This window comes from Brienomyrus brachyistius, chromosome 2 (genome assembly GCF_023856365.1).
Source record: "Brienomyrus brachyistius isolate T26 chromosome 2, BBRACH_0.4, whole genome shotgun sequence".
In the NCBI taxonomy this organism is placed as follows: Eukaryota; Metazoa; Chordata; class Actinopteri; order Osteoglossiformes; family Mormyridae; genus Brienomyrus; species Brienomyrus brachyistius.
The window spans coordinates 7,642,195-7,666,323 of NC_064534.1; the positions used below are offsets into that span (position 1 = coordinate 7,642,195).

At 51.3% G+C, this 24,129-nt stretch overlaps 1 protein-coding gene across 2 annotated transcripts in view; it reads right to left on the reverse strand.

Moving 5' to 3' along the window:
• sema6a (sema domain, transmembrane domain (TM), and cytoplasmic domain, (semaphorin) 6A) overlaps positions 1-24,129 on the reverse strand; it is a 75,231-nt gene that overhangs the window by 46,057 nt on the left and 5,045 nt on the right. For both annotated transcript variants that reach the window (XM_048995227.1, XM_048995220.1), the window contains exon 2: positions 9,117-9,182. The gene's annotated coding sequence lies outside the window, so the exon portion shown is untranslated. The remainder of the gene's footprint in view (positions 1-9,116; positions 9,183-24,129) is intronic.

Consider the following 24,129-nt stretch of genomic DNA (forward strand, 5'->3'; position numbering starts at 1 on the left):
TGCGAATGGGTTTTTTCCTTTTTTTATTTGTCTACCAACTGGAATCCAACCTGTCCTTTGTGACACGCTTCCTATGCAAGGAGCCAGGAATACAAGCGGAAAAAGGAGAGGGTGTACCCGATAAGATCGCCGCCAAAGTAAACAAGAGGGAGACAAACACGGAACAATGGGAGATAGCTGTGAGAGCCTCTCACCCCATCCTGCAGGCCTCTGGAACGTCAGCGATCTGCTTCGCGATTTGGTGGCGAGACGAGTTAGCCGAAGCCGGCCAGATGGTGTTTATGTAAATAGCCACAACCCCTTGAAGAATGGGGTCACAGACTTGGGCTGTGTGAATTGTCTGCTCTCCTGTCAATCAACCGAGAGAACCTGAGAGTAGGATGAGGCCCTCCCACTGGTCGGGGGGTACAAGACAGGGGGCGAAATGCTGGATGTTTATCGGAGACGAATCGGACCCTAAAACGCTTCGGATCTGTTTCCGCGGACCCTCGGCATCATCCATTATGGCGAGCATATCGATTGGGCGCGGTTCCTGACGTGTTTTGCCGTCTGGCATGTCGACGTTCCATGATTCACTCCGGCTACTAGAGAAAAGGAGGCATTTAATTAATTTAGATGGAACCATTCCAATTACATCCCGCATAACCGCGTGCGCCATTAGCGTTTCCCAGTTCATAAGCTGTCCGTGGAGATCTCTCTGGCATGTCGTGTGGTCAGAGAACGGGGAGGAGTGAGAGGCTAACACTCTATTACCTCACTACCCTGGGTTGAGTCTGCCAGGGGACGGGCTTTGAGGGGACCCCTGACCACGGACACGGTGACGCCTCATTTCCGAAACCCAGCTGGGTCTCCTTAGCCAACAAGACCAAACAAAAGGAAAAAAAAACAGACAATGTCAGCCAGAGAGCCAGCGTGAAACAGGCCTCTACCTCGTCAGCCTCAGATGGGAAAGGTAAATCAACATGAAAACAAAGAAGCTAAACGCGTGCTCTGCATAGTCTTCACGTCAAATTCTAAGCACGGTGTTGGAGTCGCGCAGTGGAAGAGAAAATTATGCATCTGCAATTTGAAAAGCAGTAGGAGCTTGAGTCTTATGACAAATCTGGCCGTGTTGGTGGATTAGCGGGAGACAAAGGTAGGGCTGCTCTCCCACGGGCAGGCTGCGTTCTCATCAGTCAAAAGGGCCTCGAGGAGCCTGGGGGCCTCCTGAGAAGAGAGGGCCGTTCAAAACGTAACCTCGCCTCTGTTTGTGAGGCGGCCAGTGAGGCGGCCAGTTTCAGAGGCACCTCAAGGAGAGACTTGAGCCTCTGAAAAGCACCTTCCAGCTATGACTATGTGCAGAGGGATTAGCCAATGATATGTTTGGAATCGCTGAGTGACAGGAGAGGCTGCACTCTGGGGGCCAATCAGCTCTCATCTGGGGCCAGTGCCCCTATGGCCCCACGCCTGTATGCACTGACAAAGACACGCATTCCTTACAAGTGGAAGACTTTAATTATGCAGCTTTTCGCCACCGAAGCCGCAGTGTGAGAATTAGGTCCTTGGTGACACAGAGCCGTCGCAGATATCCATCTTCACCACACAAGTGGAAAAAAAAATTTAAAAAACAGGCAAACACAAAGACTTCCTGCTTCCTTTAACAGAGGCTATGGACCAAAGACACATAAAGTCTAGTTTCATCGATAACATAGACATTTAAAAATGGGAGGGAGAGACGTGACACGTCACACATTTTGACATTCGGATCTGTTAAAGAAAAAAGGAAAAGAGCAGGACCGCAGAGGCTACATTGCTGCCAGATGATCTGGACTTTGGACATTATTGGACTCAAGAGAGATTCCCCTCTGCACATAGAACTTGCTATCTTGCATTAGCTTATCACACCCAAGAGGAGATGTCTGTTTACAGACACGCTGACTGACTCGGGTGGTGGTGCGTTTTACAGCCGTATGCCGTATTAACACCGATTAAATAATTGCTGCTGCGGTGTAAATTCGGGTGTGATGATAGACTTAATCCTTTCACAATAATCTGGGAAGGCAGCGACGGCTCCTCAAAATCACTCGGACAAGTCGCTTTGAAAGGCTGCTAGGAAAATAAGCAACATACGGTTACGGTATGAGATCAAAACAACAGGAGCAAATTCGCTCGGATCTCTTTTTCTGGGGCGGTGCCAGGACTGTTGGCTGATTTTCCACCCCGCTGATCAGCAGGCTACACCTACAGCTGATGGTTGATGTGCCATGCAGGTCAGGGACAATCCGGCCTCGGTGAGCAGGATGCTAATCTGCTAAAGAGCCGAGCACGGGAAACAGGAAGTGACACCCTTAATACCGTGGGGCGCCTTGTGATTGGCTGTGCTTGGGATGTAGCGTTTAGACAGGACGTCGCGGAGACAGACCTTAAACAGGTCGTTAGCCTTTGACTGCGTTCGTGACGGTCACTGTGGACGCTTTCTGCGTTAGGCGAACAAGCGAAAAGGTTACCGAGGTCCGTAAATCCTGTACCGGCTCCTTTAAGGTCACACTAAGCCGCTCACAGCAGGGTGGGGGGGCGTGACGCAGGATTGGCAGTGTAAGTCCTCCATCACCTGCGTGGTGCCCGTGATCTTGACAGGAAGCTGTCTTGCAGTGGCCCTGAGTCACGTCTGTCAGCCAATCAGCATGTGTCCCCAGTTGCATCGCTAGCACCAGTGGTATCATGCAGGTTACAAAGGTCACATCTCAGCTGTCTTCCTTTGTCTGTCTCTCCTCCATTGTTACTTATCAATTTTTCTATCTCGTCCACTCTCTGTCTCTCTCCTTCTTTCTCTCTCTCTTCTACTTTCTGTTTCTCTCTCTCCCTATATTTCCATTACTTTTCTACCTCTAGCACTTGTCCAGTTTCCTTTCTGTCTCTTTTCCACTCTCTCTTGCTCTAAATCTTTCTGTGTGACATGTATACCTTTCCTGGCTGCCTCTCTCTCTCTCTCTCTCTCACTCCCTCTCCCCTTCTCCCTCTCTTCCTCTCTCTCTCTCTCTCTCTCTTTCCCATTTTCCCTATCTCCCTCCATTGCTCAACATCTCCCCCTCACCATAAGGGCACTACCCTTTCCAAGCTGCGATAAGAGTACACAGCACAGCGCAGGTTCTAAAAACAGCCCGAAAGTGCTGATTGGGACAAAGGGTGCTCGCTGAGACCCAATAAGACACCAGGACCAGAGGCGACTGATCCACAGACTGTGAATCATGACTGTCTAACTTTAACACAGGAACAACCAAGGGTGTGTCTGTGTGGACAGACTCAGACAGATTCCACCCCAAGGAGATCTGGCCTTTCATTTTTCCTCACTATTCCCCCCCCTGACATTGTCCTGCCAAACAAAGGGCAGATAAGACAGGCCTTTCAACGTTTCTCATGCAGTAAGGATCAAAGTAACAGTTTTAGATGAGTGGTTGTTCATAATTTAAACCAAGACATCCAATAACGTGCTTTGGGCCTTTGCAGAGTTGTGTACATACTTCAGATAAGCAACCAGATTAACACTTAGTCTCATTTGCAAATTTACATAGTAATTAAGCTATAATCACTCTCACCCCACCAATACAATACCTAATTATCATGTCAAAATTATTTTACCTATAATACTCCTGAGTGGTCAGAGAGACAGAGCCCTCTGTGCTGACAGTGTTGAGGTATTAAGTAAATAATACTGACTGGGAGGAGGTGGTGAACTATTTTAGACCCTTTGCATCATCTCCAGGCTGCATACGGCACGTCTCAATTAAAGAGACGGCAATCCCATGGGTCTGTGCTAATTTCTTGCACTGCTGGGGGGGGGGGGGGGGGGGGGGGGCGCATACTCATCGAGGGGAGGACGGATGCTCAATAACTAATTTTCCACGTTGTATCAGCGGAGATCTTTGATTACCAGCTCCTCATATTAGCTGCGTCATGCAATCCTTCTAATGGAAAAGTTTCATTAACTCAGCTGCCAGGGCTATAGATCACAGGCCGTACGCGTGGAAACACGGGCTCAGCATGACGAAGACATGCGCTGAGGTCAGGGAACCGTCTGAGAGCCATCGAGAGGAAAGTCTGAATTCGCAAGACGCGGCGCAGCGACCTAAAACTGGGTGAAAAGGTCCCAGATGCAGGTCTGAGCGGCGAGAATGATTGACATGAGGCTGTTTACCTCTGGATACCTCTGGATTAAAGTTGCTTTGAGCTTGCAGTTATCTCCCTGTAGTGTACCAGCATCGAGACATTTTCCCTTTCCTGGTATTAAGTCCATCCTGCCCCTCAGGTGGAAGAAATAAAGACATCGCTTTATTCTCCGAAATGTCAGTCATCCAGACTAATATGACTGTTTTGACTCTTTTGAGGTTTGATGTTTGAAAGACTGGGATAACTTACAAAAAAATGTGAATTGCTTGGGAAAAGTACGCTAAACTAATTATAGAGGCCTGTCAGGTTTCCTCCTCTTGCTGAGACCTATATAACTGTACTTCCTGTGGCCTTTGTGGTGTCCATCCCACCTCCTCTACTTCCTCTTTTCAACAAAACTCCCCCAAAGGCATATCAGTAAATTTAGATTCTGAACTATAGAAGGGAAGACGGGATATTGAGACGATTCTGTGGGAATTCAGCTCGGGCGGGGCGAGTGGCTGAAAATCCGCAGAAAGAAGGTCACCATCAAGAGAAACAGATGTGATGATCTTTTAGGGGACAGACACAGGGGGGACGGATGTGATGATCTCCAGGAGAAAGAGGGACAGGCGTGATGATCTCCAGGAGAAAGAGGGACAGGCGTGATGATCTCCAGGAGAAAGAGGGACAGGCGTGATGATCTCCAGGAGAAAGAGGGACAGGCGTGATGATCTCCAGGAGAAAGAGGCACAGGCGTGATGATCTCCAGGAGAAAGAGGGACAGCCGTGATGATCTCCAGAAGAAAGAGGGACAGCCGTGATGATCTCCAGGAGAAAGAGGGACAGGCGTGATGATCTCCAGGAGAAAGAGGGACAGGCGTGATGATCTCCTGGAGAAAGAGGGACAGGCGTGATGATCTCCAGGAGAAAGAGGGACAGGCGTGATGATCTCCAGGAGAAAGAGGGACAGGCGTGATGATCTCCAGGAGAAAGAGGGACAGCCGTGATGATCTCCAGGAGAAAGAGGGACAGGCGTGATGATCTCCAGCAGAAAGAAGGATGGGCAGTGACGTCCAGCAGGATATAGGTGAGAAGTAATATTCTCCGGGAAATACAGATAAATGTCATAATCTCCAGCAGATAGAGGGACAGGTGTGATGATCTCCAGCAGAAAGATGTACAGATGTGAGGATCTCCAGCAGAAAGTGCCCTGCACACTTCACCTGAAGCTCCTTCCTGCCTGTCACACTCAGCTCTCTGATGTTTGTCTAATGCTTGGATTATGATTTCTTTCAGCAAATCCTTGCCAGAAAGTAAATATCAGGCAGAAGTGGAGCATAAGCCTTTAATACAGTACACCTACGTGTAGAGAAGCCTTGATGTTTTCAAGCGCAGTGCGAGACACTTGAAAAGTAGCCTTGATGGAAACCGTAAACATGTTTCAGAATTGTTTACTCCAAGGCTTAAACTCTTTCAACGGATACAGAAAAGAAACCTTCTATTCTTGCTGCCCTCCATCAGAGCTCTCTTCTCGAGAAGTCGCTGAATTATTCATTCAGTAATTTTCGGCTAATTCATGGCAACAAAGCAAACGCCTCACAGATGTGGAGAGGTCGATGGCAATCACAAATTGGAATTAATATAAAATACCATTTAGATATCTATGCGCTCACCACCAAGGGCACGCCGTGCCGTAATATTTTTATAGCATTGTAATAACACAAACAAATACATAAATGTGACAATGAAGCAGGTTTATATGTTATTTTGATACCTCTCTCTTGCACAGCAACAGCAAAATGCCTTTTTATCAGTGCAGCGATGCACAGCAGATAAGTAGTAGAAGGTATCTCCAGCCCATGAAAGAAACTAACCCTAATATGAATCCTATCTGCTGAATAAATTGCTTTCCTCACCAAAAAAAAAAAACTAACTCACCATCTCATCCCCAAAGGAACCATGTCCACTTGTAGACTTTCATTAAAAATTCATCTAAATTCCATTTGTCTTCGTAATCTATAATTGGCGACTGAATTCGGGGCCGTGCAGCTGGGTGCAGAGACAACGAACCGGGCTGAGCCTGTCCACAGAAACCCAGAGACCCCACGGAGAGATCCTCGCTTGGCCGTTTTATCCAAGGGAGCGACCTCCATCTCCCCGCTCTGAGTTTAGGACACGTCACGCAGTTTAAACCCACACGGGGAGCTAAATAATGTAAATTAACCCAATGGAACGGCAGACTGTAGCACTATCATTTCAGGACTGATTAGGCTCAAATATCCACTCAGCTAATGACTGGGCACACAGGAGCATTAACTACTTTCCACAAGTGGGCCAGCCTTAGCTAGCCAACAGACCGTTTTTTAGAATCAATTTTTTGTAGTTATCAGGATAACCCCCCCCCCCTCCCCAATAGAAACAGCATGCCCTCGCTGTCATGCCCAATCTAAGGGGCGATGCCAGCATCCAGCAAGCAGGCTTGACACAGTTGTGCCAAAAACAACAGTAAAGGTGCCCGTATTGCTTTTACAGAGCCGGCGGACCCTTCGCCCTTGAACTAAACACTTCTTCGTCCAAAACTGGAGATTCCTGCCCAGACAGGCAGCGTACTGGGACACGGCTAACAGGCGGGGGAGGAGGGAGGGGGCGGGTGTTGAGCAGGGTGCTCGGATTCGTACGGCTACGTGCCGGATCCTCCATCAGATGAAACAGGATACGGGCCGATCACGCAGATGTGTGATTAGCGGTGGTGGCTAACAGGCAGGAACGCGTTTCCTGTGTTCTGGCAAACACCTGAGAAGCTTCCATCACAGGGCGATGCCTATCGCATCTGCCCGCGCGGATTTCGGCACATGTATCTGAGCTCGAAATCTCGCAGCTGGAGGCGGCCTGTTTTTGGAGCGTGGAGGGCGGCCTGCTGCAGAAATGCTTCCCCCAACCCCGGTTTAATTAAGCAGGGGGAGGGGGTTAGCGGTGGACAGGCCTGACAGGCGATTGCGAGGGCCTCTCATTCTGGGCAGCTCCTTGAGTGTGGAGCTGCATTAGCATGCAAGGTAGCGTGCTCTTAGCCACCAATGTTGCCAGTAAATCCTCCACAGAGGTGAGTTTGCAGCCATGTGTCTCCATGAGCGCTGAGATCTCATCATGACCGGATGGGGACGTGGTCCCCACCAGCAGATGCCGAGAATCAAAGCGACACTCTGTGTTTGACGCCCAGCGATCAGACCGCCCCCACAACGGTTGAATTCATTAACATTTTCCAAGTGGTCCCTCTCGGCCCGGGAGTGGCGATGGAACGAAAGGACTCGCTTTCGCTTTTTTCCGCTTGAACCGGGCAGAAAACCCAGAGAGGGGTGCGCCACCGGTGGTGACGTGAGGAATTGCACATGGCCTATAGTTAGAAATGAAAGCTCGCAGCTGCCAGGCAGGGAAAAAAAAACACGGACTCTATAATTTGAGCAAAAAGCAGGGAAGCGAAGCACCTTTAATGGAAGACTCCATGAAATGCATCATTAAACGTTACCCCGCACAGTGGGCAATCAAAAAAAAAAAAAAAAAAAACTGCCACTGGGAGTGCTGGGAATGATGGGAAGCTTGGTGGGGGGCCATCTGAGGAAAGGGGGCCTCTTGGCAAAAGAAGGCTTTGTCCTCAGAAGCAGATTAACTATTTAAAAAAAAATCAGAAGGTGATGTGGGTTGGAGGTTTTATAATGAGATGAATGCAAGTCTGGCTCAAGCTAACTGAAATCTACAGATCCGGGTCCAGACTGTAAGGAAACACCAGCAGCGGACCTGCCTTTCATTAAAACTCATTACCAAGCCCACAGTAATGAAGGACTGGCCCGGGGGGGGGGGGCGGGGGCTCCCACCAATGGGGCCCCTGGGAAACTGCTCTTTCTGCTGTGAGGCCAGAGTCAGTGGGACATAAATACCCACAGACACCTACGGATCCTCACTGGCTTCTCCGCGGCAGAGAGCGACGCCTCCGATGCGTCACAGTCCAGCCGGCCGTGTGTGAGTGTGTGTATATTCCCACGTCTGTGTCGCTGTGACTTTGGGATAATATCTCACTGCCAACCCCCGGACACTGACTGTTCATTTCCTGTCTTCCCGTTGATCTATTGCACCTCCTTTCATGCTCCTGCTTAATGGTGGCTCTTCTGAGCGATAAAGTACAGCTTGTATGATTATGATTCTCGTTCTTCTTATACTTATTGTCCGTGTTTCATGTTTAATTATCTCTTATCTTCTTTGCACTTTCCTGTTAAAACACAGTCTAGGAGTTGGGCTACCAAGCATTTCAGTGCATGCTGTACTGAGTATGACTGTATGAGAAATAAAATTTGATTCAACTTCGATATGATCGACTGCTTTACTGCATGAACCTTACTTGGGTACAACAGCAGTGTCTCTGCTGTGATTTAAGCCTTTTGGTCAAGGGGTCTAGTGTTCAGCCCTCTGGCCAGCTGCTGGCCCTTTGTGTTCCTCGGATCTGGAGGCTCCCCGGGGCCAATTTGGCAGCCCCCTTCAAAGTGGATCTGCCAGTAAATTTGGGGGCTGGGGGGGTGGGGGGTTCGGGGATTGGCCTCACGAAGGAGCCCCCTGGGGTAATGTCTCACTTAGCACTTTCACTGGAGCTTAATATATGCTGCACAAAATTCCAGATAATCCCACTCTGAGTTTTCCAAATAGGCTGGCTACAGGCCTCAGAACAAATCCAGTGGGCCTTTCCGGAAGGTGCCACACGTCTCCACGGCGAAGCCAGATTCTGCCCACATTAAGCGCCGATCCCACACCGAACCCTTGCTTAACAGCTACTGCCTATGCTCCCACACTCTAAGCCACATGAGGAAGGCCTTCCTGGAGACCAGCGAATTCCCTCCATAGATGTCCTGCATCACAAAAAAATCTATAAACTGTTTCCTTTGAGTTATTTAACGGCCTTACGAACAGCACAGACTAAGAGGAGAAAAAATGAACTGCTGTACCTTACAGCTTGGAACAGTTTGAAGCAGGACTCTTCCAGGAGAAACGCAGCATTATTTTCTTCTTTTCTGTGACAAAAAGACAAACACAAACGCAGTCAATTTGATACGTTGCGCCACATGACGAGTCGACAATGCCTGTTCTCATTTTCGACAGCATCTTCCCCACTTAACAAACAGGTTGCATTTCATTATGAGGCTAAAGGTCTTCATTCCCATTAGAGAAAGACTCCAGAATACAAGGAATTGTGGACGAGCAGCAGCTGGAAGCAGTAGGTTTCTTTTAATGACAGTTTAATGGGGCAGGAGTCCTAGCTCAGGCTAACCACCTGAGAGCTCTTGGACGACGACGCACACCACGGCAAGCAGGATCCCTGCGCTTACACAGGTGCACTCCGTACGCAGCCTGTGCAGGCGGAAGCCCCCCCCCACCCCCACCCACCCCCACCCGTCTTAGCAATTACGCCCTTTGAATATTAACAACCTTTTCAAGTGAGAGTGAAAAGTGGTGACAGGCCAGGATCATGCCGACTTAAACACTAATCATCTCAAATTTACTCTTGGTTTTCTGTCAGGTTTTGGCTGAACGGATTTAGCTGTCAGGACAGCTATCACTCTAAAAAACAGCCGATACGTTTTTAAAATGCGTCTGTTGTTATTCTGCCGTGCACCGTTTGCCTTGTAACGTTAATATGTGTTTTCACTCACACAAACCCCTCATGCTCTGATTTGCGCTGGATTCTAATCAAATAAATCTGCAGCCATTTTCCTCTATTAAATGTAATTTATCTACCAGCCGGTGCTGTCCACAGGTCGATCTCCCAGAGAATCGTTTGTACGTGCTTCAGCTTTGGAACCACAAGTAACCTCCGGCACGCTGTCAAACTTCAGCCTGCGAGCCTCAATCACCGTCGCGAATCCGACGATCGACACGTGGAGTTCTGCTTTCGCCGCCGCTTAACATGCATAAACTTCAGTCCTGGAATGGGTAACAGGCAGGTAGGATGAGCTTAATTTGAGTGCAAGAAGCCAATGAGGGCAATTAGCTCGTTAGCGAAATGACCCCTTTGAGCGAGCTCGGCTGCATCAGGTGTTAATTATGCGCAAACATCGAGCCGGCCAGCGCGCGGCACTCACTGCGGGCAAGATCGATGCCGCCTGCACGTCGAAGGTGTAGAGAAGCCTGGCAGCGATAGGGTAGGATAACGCGCGGCTGAAAACGGCCAGAGGAGAAACACAGATACTGCGTCCGCGGTCTCATCAAAGGCTGTTCTGTCCGCCACGTCTGTGACACAGCTGGGGTCTGTACTCTGGGTTCCTTACTGCCAAAATAGAAGGTAATTTGGAATGAGGCCTCTGGAGCCATGTGGGGGACAAGGCGGGGCACCGATGCCCCCACCCACGGGCGGCAATGGGGGGTTGCAGATAACAGGCTGAGCCCAGACACAGAATCAGCTCCACTGAGCTGCCCCCCCCCCCACATCCTCCTTCGCCTGCAGGGCTTTGTTCGGCAAACCTTACCCTAACCCCACCCCCATCCTTCTGTGTCCCACGCCATGTGACACCAGCCCGTGCCTTTGTGGAGGCTGGATTAATCAGATGGGGCCCAATCCGTGTGACCAATTAGCTGGGTCCCCGCAGGGTGTCTGCTTGTGTAAATAGGCCCCCCCACCCACCCACCAAACACAGACAGAGGACACCCGGCGAGCCGTGTTAGCGTCCATTGCCGTGGCGATGAGAGAGGGCGATGTCACATGACTGAATGAGGTTCTCAATCACCTGGTACATGGCGGTACGCTGTAATTTCTAACAGGGCGTCTCGTTGGTGGGTTAAACAGCAGGGCCGCTCTGCCCGGGCGTGTGCTTCCATCCATCAACGCCGTCCAGCCTAAGGAACGACATGGAGCAAACCACGGCGGGCACCTGAGCGGCCCCAGCTGCAGCCAGCGGGCCGCCCACCTCAGATCACCTTACAGCGAGGTTTAGTTACAGGCACGTGTCCCGATCCAAAGGGTCAGCCAGCCTGCCGCAACGCGGTCCAGCTCCGAGAACGGACATCAGCGTGTCAAAACCCGCATGGAGGCGTCGGTCTCCTGAAGCAGCTGTCATCAGCTGCAGGGGACACCGAATATTAAAGCTTTTAAAGAAACGGTAACATTTCACCAAGCATGCTGGTGTTTCACCCGCTGTTACCGCAGACCCAAACGGACCGATCTGGCGCCGGCAACGCGTCCTGAGCTTGAGGGCCGATCGGTGGCGCCCCGCCCGCAGCTCCGCCCGCAGCCCCGCCCGCAGCTCCGCCCGCAGCCCCGCCTGCCTTCTTGCGCGCAGTCAGCGCATCCAAAACGACTGCATGATTAATACTCCTGTCACTTCGCCTGTTCTGCTCCACTGCCTCACACAGGCGCTTTAGCAGCTGAAATAGAGGTGTGCAGGCAGCTGGCTGCACCTGGGACTCCGCTGCTGACCAGCCCATTACCCCCCCCCCCACACGCCCCCCTCGCCCCCCCAGCCACTCTGTTATTATTACTCTTCATTAGCTTGCCGGCTCCTTAAAGCTACAGTGACTTAACAATGTTAAACCCCTGTTTATATGTTAACGGGAGCCGGTTACTCGCCCCCCCCCCCCCCCCCGAATATTAAACAGTGACACAAACCCTGAGACCCATAACTGTCAATGAGGACCACCCCCACCCTGGAATTCCCTGAGGGGGAGGGGGGTGGCTGGTGGCAGAGGGGATCGATTCCCACCTGGCAGACCTCAGTGGGCCCCCACCCATGTTTGGGACTGTGACTCATCCTCCAGGTTTTCAATTTAGTGAAATGGGAGGTGGGGGCAGTGCTGATGCCTCTGTAGGCCCCCACAGCTGAGACAGGATGGGACTGTAATTAATCAGGCTGAAGCTGATGGTCTGGGCTGGGGGGGGGGCTTCCCAGGACTAGGCCCCCACATCCTCTCGTCCGCAGGCATAGATTTCAGGGGCTGTCCTGGTCTCCCTTACCCATAATGCACCTCTACAGGAGAGGACATGCCATGCTAGCTTTGTTCCACTTCTATATAAATTCATCAGCGGTTCCAAATATTGCTGTTCTGTCCATCTGAACGTCGAGCACTGACGAGCAGCACGGATACAAACACACAGCGGGTGTGTTCTGTTCTCCTCTCTCCTGCGCCCCCCCCCCCCCCCCTTTGGGTTCTGCGTTGCCAGGAATGAGGAGGGGAGCCGGCTGCGAGAGCGGAGCCCGCTTGTTCCGCGGTTGCTAAGTCGGCCCTTTGAGTGGAGCCAAAGAGAAGCTTTGCGGGGCACTGGAGTGTGAGGGAGAGACGTGTCCTCAGTGAAAAGGCCGGCACCGGACGCAGCCCAGCGAGCGTGAACGCGCTCTGCTGTCACGGGGAACTTCGGCGGCCCGTGTGATGCCTTCATGGTCCATCTGCACCTGATGTCATTCCCGCGGTGCTAAATGTGCCGTTTCAGCGTGTTTGTTGATGCCCCGTCTGCCTTTGAGACGCTTCGGGGCACCGTGTCCCCGCCGGTCCATTAGGGCCCAGATTCTTGGCCAGATCCGACGTGTCACACAATCCGCCGCTCTCCGTTTATCATGCGTCGTTACAGTCTGCCGGGGCAACTACTGGTGAGGGGAGTAAATGGTGGTACGGAGGCCACTGTAGCATTCCTGCATGAACATGAAAGCCCAAACCAGCATGAAGATCAACACAGAGCTCGCCTTGGGCCACTGTGCCAGCAGAAAGGCGCTATATAAAAACCAAACTGAATTTACAGTGTTAGGGGAAGGAAAAGCGAAGGATAAGGGGAGGGATTGTAAGTTATATGACAAGCTTCTTAAGCAAATAGCCTGTCTCCCTGTGTAACGCGAGTGAGCCTGGAAGGATGTCGGCAGAGTCATCGAAAGGGAGGGGAGCTGTCAGATGTGCGGGGAATCGATGCACGGGGACACCTTCGCACACCAAGAGGTGACAGGAACCGATGCGGCGTGGGCGAGGCGGCCGGTGCCCAAAATGTGCCCCCCGCCCACTTCCCCTTTACACAGAAAGGTCACCCGGCTCTATAAGAGTCTTTAGGGGGCTTCAGCTCCTCCTCCAAGGATTATTTGGTTACCTCCAAGAGCTTCAGGTGCTGTTAATGGCCCTCTTAGAACCACACGCAGTTCATGGTGCCTCATAAGCAACAAGTTACCCTGAACAGCTCAGATACCCACATTCTCAGGCTCAGCCCAGCAATAATACCCCTGACCCAGCCAGGTCATGGGCTGGCCCTGTGCAAACTGGGTAGTTGCCGTGGAAATATTCATGTGGAAACAATGGGACGTCACCAAATTTTGAACCACGTGGTGTGGTGGTGTGGTGGTGTGGGTGGGTCCACACACCTGACGCACGGAGCGTAATCAGATCCGTCCTGGAGGGCAAATCGTTATTCCCATGTAGCGTGGCTGCCCACCTTCTGCTGTGGACTCCAGTAAGACATGGGCTCTGGTCCTTAAAGGCGACGCTGGGGTGTATAGATTGCGTGGGGGCGGAGGTTCAAGCCCACAGGATGACGCTCCCTCCTCACACACCTAAGAGTGACACCTGAACGCATCTGTACGTCACAAACGTTCAGGTTACCTCTACGAAGTGTTAATAAGCATCTTTCCACCTTGCCTGCCTTAAAGTCAAACGCCCCAAGCACCCCTACATTGTTTATTTTACTGCCGTTTTAAAACAGCGGGATTCTCCTTTCCCGAAAAAGCGCGGCGATGTAAGCGGAGCATGCTGGGCCACATAACAAGGACCGTTCTTCGTCCTCCTGGGCACTCGCCCCTCCCCCTTTAGTCCCCTTCTGCAGAGGGTCAATTAAGCTCCCTAAATAGGAAGAGCTGTCACATTCCATACAGGAGCACACAATGAATGACCACTTTCATTAAAACAACTCAGTTTGAAAAACAAGTAGGGAAGCGATTACCATATGAAAACTACAGAATAATTTATAACCCTGACAGGCCTCCTCTGTAGGCCTCGCTGTCTGGGCTCGAGGCGGCCCGCATCGGGAGGGTATAATGGGGGTCTGTGTGCCGGACTCTCGGGCCAGGGAGCCCCGTCGGTACCGTCGGACCTCTCTCCCGGGCCGAAGACACAGCGCCGAGTGTTTGCCGTTTGGAGCTCTGCTGTAAGAGAGCCCGGGGCAGTGGGCATCTGCGTCATGCTCCTTCTAGATGAAACTCAACACGGGAAGCAGGTCGCACTGGAATCCCCCAGCATGGTCCCATTGCAAAACATGAATGAACTCACACGCTAACGACAAAGGCCTTTTTTCACGTGTGTGTGTGTGCATGTACACTCCCTCAGATTCAAGCACCACCAAATAATGTACCTAATCTAGAAGGCACAGGACACATTGTTTGTTGTAACTGGTTTCGCTGGGACTAATGAACTGGATCTGTTGACAATGGCTTCTTGAATAGCGGCTAAATCTGAAATTACACTCCACTGAGAGTGACTGTGAAAAGAGTGAGCAGTAATCATTATTCGTCCCAGCGCCCGCAGAACCCGAATTGCATCTGGCTGTCAAACACACAACCCGACTGATGAGATTTATTCGCCTCGCAATAATCAAACACTTCTAACGCACGTGGGTGGCATCAAAGCCGCTCCCTTCCCTATCTGACATCTGACTCCCACACGTCTGACCAGCTGGCTTCCAATCAGTCACTTAACTGATGGGAAATGCAACCTCCAGCTGGCGGTATTCGATCCGGCCGATACCCGGGTCACCGGAGAAGGGTGCCATTGAACATCTGACATCACCGAGGCAGTTCCAGCAGGCCCCCCGAACACCACGTTCTCCGAGATAAGGCGCTGTACCAGATCTTAACGTCAGCCACTGCTAGGATTAAGGGTGATGCTCGCGTTTGTCAGCACGCCACGAGAGGAATCTGCACCTCGGGGGGAGAGAGATTTGAACAGAAGGGCGGAGCTTCTCTTCACCAGGCTGAAATGTGTCATGACGTTACTACTTTGTGTGGCAGGAGCTTCGGTCCAGGCAGACTCACCTCACCGGATATTAAGTGAGGTGTGTGAAGATAACCATTTTTCCTCTAAAGATTTGCCAGTCTTTTCATTTAAAAATTTTATTTATCTAGCAGACACTTTTGTCCAAAGCGACGCACATTTTCCAGAGGGTCAGGCAAGGTCATACAATCCCGGGAGCAATTGGGGGTTAAGGGCCTTTCTCCGGGGCCCAACCATGACATCACTCTGCCAACTCTTAGATTTGAACCGGCAACCTTCTGACCACAGGCACTGTGTCCTAACACCCCAAGCCACACAACGACCCTGAAATTGCATTTACATGTTGAGCAGATGCTTTCATCCAAAGCGACATACAAGTGAGATAGTGGGGTCATCCAGACCCCAAAGCAATTGGGGTTCAGGTTCTGATGCAAGGGCCCAGTAGTGACCATTTGATTATGGGCACAGTGTCAGAGGTTATATGAACACTAACTGCTCCAGAAGACAGTGACTTCATGGGACCCTGACCTGTCCTGACTTCTGTTCTTGACGAGTGTCACACTACTTCAGTAAGAGCGAGAAGGACACAGTGGTGGGGTTTCAAACACAGGCTAGAGGAAATATTCCTTTTCCATGTTGGTGTGTATTATACCGCGTCCTACAGTGGTGAAACACAATGCCTCCGCAGCAATGCAATAAATAGCCGACACAGCCACCTATAAACGGCTCAGAAAGTGCCCACACATCGTCATCCAGAATTGATAGTTTCTTAATCACTGGCTTCCTTCCATTGCAGACCAGCTACCCGAGGACTTCCTGTCCCTTCCGCAGGTGGCTGTGCTTCGGATGTCAGGCGAACGGCAGCATGCTGAGCGGGTGTGCGTGCATCCCCTCAACATCTGCATGTTGGAAATTACTCTACACCCTTCAACCTTTAGAACATCTTGGGATCCCAGGAATCGAGCTTTAGCAAGTGACCATGGAGAAAAGACGTCCGGGCTAACTCGCTCGGTGTGCTACTCTTGCCACAACCCTTCGCGCAAGACAAGTGATAGGAAAATGAAACAAAAGGATGTCCAAGAAGAATGGCCAAACGAACAAGTGAACAAACGAAAGACCAAACAGACAAACAAATATACAGAATTTAGTAAAAATGATATCAGCACAATAGTCTGACACCTTGGTCTGCCACAGAGGCAGGAAGACATGGTAATTACTACTTCACTAGCTTCTGGGGCAGCACAGGAAGCAGCAGTGAGACAGCAGTTTTATTAGAAAGGGGGCAAAGACAGACAACAAAGACCAAGGGGGTCCCAGTAATTGACCCCAGGTTGACTTTCTCCCCACTAATCGCTGGAGTCTCCCGGGATGAGTCAGGCAGGGGGGCCCGACAGAAACCAGGGCAGTGAAATCTGTCAGAGCTTGAGCGCAAGAACGTTCTCCTAAAGCACCATGACGGCGTTTATGGTGAAAGAGGTAAACGATCCCGTTCAGGTGGAATCCTACACCGCTGCTCGTTTTGGTTCAAGGGCTCTTTTATGCCTGACAAAGTCTCCTAACTGCTCCCAAGACTGCAGCTGATGTCCAACCCGACGGCGATCAGCGTATTCATCTTGGAGTCGTCACAGCTGGCCCCGAGCCACCACGAATGTGGCACGCTTTTCAGGAGATGGAGAACTTAATCTCCCTCATGCAGTGCAGAGTAACTAAGAGCCACTGCGGGCAAGAACCTAATCTTTCACTTGGCGTCTTTCCGAGTCTCCATCTTTAAGGAGAAGGAGTCATTAACCAGGTGGATTGTAGAGGCCGCCGATCACCCTCCGGCGCCACCACGACCTGGGAACCACCATGTTATCGGTCGTGCCAAACAGAATCCTGTTTATTCTAGATAATGTCAGCGTCTCCCCGACGGTAAGGGTGAGGGAACAGGGCAGTCCCAGGAATTGTATGGGAGATCACGGGCAGGTACGCAGACGTTCCGAAGTCCTATGTAGGTCAGGCTCTAAGCAATAACAGTGAGCGTGGGTAGGGTTTCTCCTTATCGCTATCTGGTTACCCGTCGTGAGCTCTCATAACTAACCAGCTCCCAAGCTGCCAGCGGGTTGGTAACTTAAGATGGCTGACTAACTCGGTGTTGACAGACGGTTTTCCTCATCAGAAGAACACCCCAGCGGATGTCATATGGGAAACCTCATGTCTGTTTCCACAAAGGGGGAGACCGGGAATCGCCTCATATCCTCTATGCTAGAGAGCTACAGTCAAGGGTTAGCAACAGCAAAGTGCAAAAAAAACAAAAAAAACACATTTTATCAGAATGTGAAGTATGAGCAACGGCTGTATTTCATGCATCGCAAATTAAATTCTGCAAGTAATGCGATAAAATAGATCATCCAAGGAGTATTAAATACGGGCCGGCCAAACCGTGGTCTGTGATAGATTAATTACAGGAAAATGTATGGTGGGCTCCATTTTAATCTGTTCATTCAAGATCGTTTTTCATGAATCACACGCGAATCTAAACGATACTCCGCGGATTATACAAGTGATTGGGAGGTTACAGTTCAGCCGAGTCTCTGTGCTGCTACGTGGTGTTTCATCTGTAACGGAAATTTAGCCAGACTAAAGAGAGACCACGTATCATAAACAGCAGCCAGCCGTCCAAAGGCAGGCCTCGTTAAAAAGGCTAAATGTTTATTTGAATTACTAACCTTCAATCAGCAACTGTGCTGCAAAGGCACATCGGTACTTTGCCGGCATTTCTGACAATGTCTCTGTGGCCAGTGAAACCCAGAGGATCTTCGGAGCGGCTGCTGCTGTACAAGTGATGGTGACGCAGGCATTGGATACGGGAAACCGGCCTGACCTGATTTCCCGGTCAGCCATCCCGAGCAGCTGTTTGTGAACATAAACACATGGGTTGGCGAGAAGCTTACGGTCATGCCAGCCAGTCAGTCTACGATGCATGAGGCTGCGAGGAACGGTTTGCTGTTCCTACGCATCTTCAGCCTGGATCTAAGGTTATACCTGTCGCCCCCGTGACAGGAAACGCTGGGCACCTTAGCGGGAGCTGTCCCTCTGAAAGTAGAACCTTGACCTACTTCATAAGCCCTCTTCGTCCCCTTGGTCCAGGCCGAGATACAAGGGACAATGTCTGCTTGTCTGAAACGCAGGTAGACCCCCACCCGTCTGGAAGCGTAGTACTCCTGATAGGCAATATCCTGTATCAGCTGAGATTTGTGCTGCATGCACCCCCCTCCCCGCACCCCTCCTCAAAGCTAATAGGCCAGCAGGAGTGAGAACAGTGGGGCCCTTGTGGTGGGGTGTGGGGGGGCAATGAGCGAGGCCACATGGCACCAATTTGGCTCATTATTGCTACAATAAACGTACACAAAGCGGCAGTGTCGTGGCCCCCGTTGCCGGCGATATCTGGCGGCGGCGGACAGATCCCTCCAGATGTGCTGTTTTAAAAAGAGCCGCGACCGTGACCCAGTAACTGTGGCAGTGTGAACGCCGGGGGCTGCGCTGATATTAATCCCAAGATGGTAACAAACGGAGCCATTTTCCACTGGAACTGTGTGTTTTCAGGGACCATGAAACCAGTGATGTAGGGAAAGTTTGTTATTGGTAGGGACACGACTTAATAATATAAATGAAAAGTGGGGGGGGGGGGTAATCTAAGGAGCCAAATTAAATATTGGGGGGGTACACGTCTTTCCTGGTTCCTGGTTCCTGGTTTATACCCCTGCTTGAAACATCTAGCGAGAAAATAGAGAATAAAAAAAGACAAACAAGGATGACATCATCTGTCCCTCTGGGCAACGCCACCAGGTAGGGGGCCCATCTTACAGAAACGAACACCTTGGAGATAAACTTGCCCCTCCCCTACCCCACCATGATTGGCTAGGCCTCAGACCCTGCCTCCCACTAATCACAATATGTCTGCCTGGAAGAATCGCTAGTGGACAGTAGTGTCAGGATGGCCAGTGCGACCCCATTTCCCACGCACCTGGGAAGGGTGGGAATATGATGTCACCGGGACTGGGGTTGGGGGGACCTTACTGCCTCCCAAGGAGTAAAAAAAACACTGTTTCGGGAAAATCCCAAGACTCCGGTCAGCTGTGTGAGCCGTGCTAAGCCTATCAGCAGGAAAAGATCGCCAAGTTTGGCCAAAGTTTTGTCAGAATCTGGATGTTGGCCCAGAGGACCTCACAATGGCCGGTTCTCTTTATTCTACACACGAAAAATGGAAGAAAAGGCTGTGATCAGGGAACTGTCCATTGTCCACCTCACCAAAAGTGTGATCTGTTGACTGTAATAAGGCTGACTGGGATTGCAGGCACACATTGGAGGAAGGCTGGATGTTGCAGGCTGCAATACCACCATATCTTTAATTATAAATTATGATGAGACAATAACCAAGAGCCAAAAACACAGCATTTTCCAGGGGGCTGGTCATACATAAACACACCTAGGTTCTGGAAATGATGGGCATGCATAAAGCGCACTAAGAGCCTGGATTCAGCGGCCCGGAGGTGAGGCGGCCCTGAGGTGAGGCGGCCCGGAGGTGAGGCGGCCCAGAGGTGAGGCGGCCCTGAGGTGAGGCGGCCCTGAGGTGAGGCGGGCCTGAGGTGAGGCAGCCTAGAGGTGAGGCGGCCCGGAGGTGAGGCGGCCCGGAGGTGAGGCGGCCCTGAGGTGAGGCAGCCTAGAGGTGAGGCAGCCTGGAGGTGAGGCGGCCCTGAGATGAGGCAGCCCTGAAGTGAGGCGTCCCTGAGGTGAGGCAGCCCGGAGGTGAGGCGGCCCAGAGGTGAGGCAGCCTTGAGGTGAGGCAGCCTTGAGGTGAGGCGGCCCAGAGGTGAGGCAGCCTTGAGGTGAGGCGGCCCAGAGGTGAGGCAGCCTTGAGGTGAGGCAGCCTTGAGGTGAGGCGGCCCTGAGGTGAGGCGGCCTAGAGGTGAGGCGGCCCTGAGGTGAGGCGGCCTAGAGGTGAGGCGGCCCAGAGGTGAGGCAGCCTTGAGGTGAGGCAGCCCTGAGGTGAGGCGGCCCTGAGGTGAGGCAGCCTTGAGGTGAGGCGGCCCAAAGGTGAGGCAGCCTTGAGGTGAGGCAGCCCTGAGGTGAGGCCGCCCTGAGGTGAGGCGGCCCTGAGGCCTTTCTCCTATCGCAGATGGACAGATAGCACAATATTTAGCAGTTTCCAAAGAAAAGCTGATTTGCCCATCGTGCTCGAGCGGCCGACGGTGGCTTTGCCAGTTTCCATTCATTCTTTGGGAATGAGTACTTCATGTGACCCAGTACTGTGTGATGATTCCACCAAAAACTCCCCAGCGACTTACAGGCTGATCCTCATTTTCCGCTTCCCCTCTCCCTGTGCCGTTTATCCCCCCACAAGCGGACCACTAAACAGTCTGGCTGCTCGGAGATAAGCCCCTCCCCCCGGCCCTTTCCCCGGCCTCCCGGAACGGCCTCGGCCCCCAAAACTATGGCAAATATATGATTAATAGATTCAAAAGGAGGGGTGGTGTCCGTGGAGTTGAGGGAGGCGGGGGGGGAAGCCAGATCCCACCAGCACCACGCGTGGGCTATGCGGTGCCACCCGCCACCAATGAGCTGCCGAAACTGCGGCCGGGGGCCATACAGCATCCCGTAAGCGTTAATTCATGGCCCAATTCGGAGGGCGCATTCAAAACGGCGGTACAAAAATACATTTGTTTGTCAGTTGCGAAACGTGCAATGCTGAATTAGCAATTTTGCAGCCACGCCTTTTGGCAGCGAGACGAGATTTCAGAAGGTATAAATACAGCAGCGGACAGACGAATGTCTGCGGATCCTGTGAATTCTGTTAAACAGCCGTCCAGGCTTCAGGTCTACAGGGGCACATTCAGCCATTCTCCTGTTCGCCCCAGTGATTTCCAAATGTACATTTCCCAGCTCTGTGACTTCCCCAACCCCGTCTTCCAGCTCTGTATTTCCTAACCTTACCTCTTTCATCCCAATGTCTTCCCAACCTTAAATCTCCCAGCTTTACCTCTTCCAGCCATACGTTTTTCCCAGCTCGTGTCTTCCTGCATCTCATTCGCAGGCCTGGGTGGCCCGTATTCATTGTCACTGAAGTAAAGCCTGTGTAATTCTCCCTCTCCCCGAAACTGTACGGCAGCCAGATCGTCAGCTCAGCACCCTGAGCAGGAAGACAGGCGCACAGGGATGAGATTTCAGCCGTGTCTGGGAGGGGGCCCTTTTATGACTTTATTCTCTGTCAAATCAATGCTCGCCTAATTGATGCTTTACACTAAACATTAACACAGCAAATCGTTTCATGCTGTCACACCAGGCCAACTGTACATAAATGCAACGCTGGAAATTATGACTTTATCACCATTTTTTTTCCCACTCAACAGAAAGGAAACGGGAAGAAAACCAGCAGACTGGCATCCCAGCGGCTTGGTCAGACTAATTCATCAAAACTTCATTTAGACATGGGTGTAATTTTAACCACCATTAACTCCTGAGGTTTTACATACCACTCCATCCCCCATGTTGTTTTCACCCCGTAGAGCTTGTTGTCACAGTGAAGACTGTAATTACACCGTCATATACTTCACAGGTGTCAGACCGTGCTTCTCCCCCGAGTGTCTCCACTAATAACTCCGTGGAAAAGTGGGCCGGTGGACCCTGTTTAATGGGCCGAGCCACTGCAGCTGGATTTCGGGGAGGCAAACGGCTTAGAACCTGTGATTTTCAAATTGTACCGTGGATAAGCACACATTACGGGAGCCTGACCTAGTTAACTGCTGCTTTTGCACGTCGCACTTTAGCAGAACGAGGGAAAAAAAGTCGGCGGCGAGGATAGTGCGCCACTTGTCCGCGCGCCGTTCTATTGATCTCCGTCTCTGTGAACCGCCGGGCCGGCCTGTCCAGCTGACCGCTTGTTCGGCTGGATATTTACTTAAGCGGTTCAGGTTAAGCGCACTTCCCCAGCTCCGGAACCGCACGTCCTCTCCGTGGGCTCCTCCGTCTTCCTGAAGCTCGCGCCCAACCCCCCCCCCCCCCCCCGCTGCTGACGAATGCTTTCCTCAGGTGTCTGCTCAGCACATTGCGGGCTGTGCCTCTGATAAAACATCAAGAGCCCAGCTTGCGGAGATCCTCTTTTCAGTAGTACATACCACAGGCGGAAACTGCACAGGGCACCTGTGAATACAGGCAGCTCATATCCGCCTGCACACCAACCCCACTACGTCACAGGCTACTTACTCAACAGCTACCTAGTAACTCAATGGCTACATACTCCATGGCTGTACACTCTATGGTTACATACTCTATGGATATGTACTTCATAGCTACGTACACCAGGGCTATGTACTACAGGATTTTGCACTCCGTGGCTACATACTCATCGACTACATATTCCATGATTACATACTCCATGGCTATGTACTCAATGTCTGCATACTCAATGTCCCTAAACTGGGTCAATAGTACGAAGATGTACTATCGCAGAAATGGCCTTTGAAAGGTCTTGATCGCTGGAAAAGACGCCATGCAGAATTCAGACCTTCTGCCATCTCTGGTGTCTGGTCATTAGATTAAAAACACTCCATCCAAGCACATCCCGCCCTCTCATCTCAGCTGGGAAGGACCTTCTGACCAGAGGGTTATAGCCAGGAAGCTCTTTAACATACACGCCCACATGGGGCAACTACTAAGATGCCAGCACAGAGAGGCTGAAGGGAGCGTTCATTTACTTCAGGAGCCCAAAAGCAATAGCTTCTACATCGCAGTCTCAGATTCCGTCACTCTTGAGGGTCTTTCAGGATACTCACAGGGAACCGTCTCACTGTGAGGCCAGTAAGGGACATGTGACAGTGGGATGGGAGGAATGAGGTTCCTCGGTGCTCCTTGACGCGATCATCGCAGAACGTTGCCCTGCGGTTCCCCGGTCCCCGGAAATGACATCAGATCTGTCGGACCAGGAAATCGATGCACCCTGGTTTTTACTGGCTGTTGAACCACAGGACTTCGGGTTCCAGTCGAGTAAATTCATCAGTCTGGTCGACAGTGACTTCCGGAAGGAGGGCAGAAAACTCAATGGCAAGATGGGGCATTCATGCCTCAGACCCCAAACCCTCATTAAGAGCCACTAGGAACCACGCAAGGTGGAACTTCACAGCACGTGAGGCAAATCAGTCTATGTGGCTCCATAAGGTGCCCTATCCTCACTAATTACATGTGTGTGTTTATGTTCTTTGACTGTTTGTCACCCATATTATTTACAATGACCTGGAAGTGGCTTTGGAGAAAAGTATCAGTCTGGTAAGAACATATGAATACAATGGAAATTACAAATGAACTGGTAATGAAAACCAAAGAAAGGTAAAGCAAGTCAATTAAGGAGACACGTCTCTGCTCTGTGAGCTGTACAGCTGCCAGGATGTTCCCACATCGCAGAGTGGTCAGGGCCATTTACCATGGGGGCATTTAACTCTGGCCTCAGTGAACTTGACACCCAGTGTAAAATATTTACTTTAACGGCAGTGGTAAGAGCTCTTGCTTTCCATCGCAGCTTTCAATGAATCTGAAGGTGGACCACCAGGGAGGCATCGGAGTTAATGTTGTTTCCAGTCGATAATCTGCACATTTCAGGAAAGAGCAGGCAGGAGAGCAAGCAGGGAGAACCCACCTCAGGCACACCAAATGCACAGGGAGACATGACATCAGATGAAAGTCAGTGCAGAGAGATGAAGTTAAATATTTAGCGTGCTAAATATATTCTGCTCCGCTGTGAGTGAACTCAACCCAAAGGTGGTCTCCTCTGAGTGGTGTCAGGGGTCTCGGAGGGGGGAGGCCATGCCCATCCATAGCACGATCAGCGAGGGACCCACTAGGGGGCTGGGGCCAGGTCCCCGCAAGTCGCAAACACAGCAGCAGAAGGGGACAAGGACACGCGATGGCATTCGCTCCCGTCCTGGGAGATAGAGACAGAGGTGTGGGTGGAGCCACATCTCAGAACCTTCCCAGCTC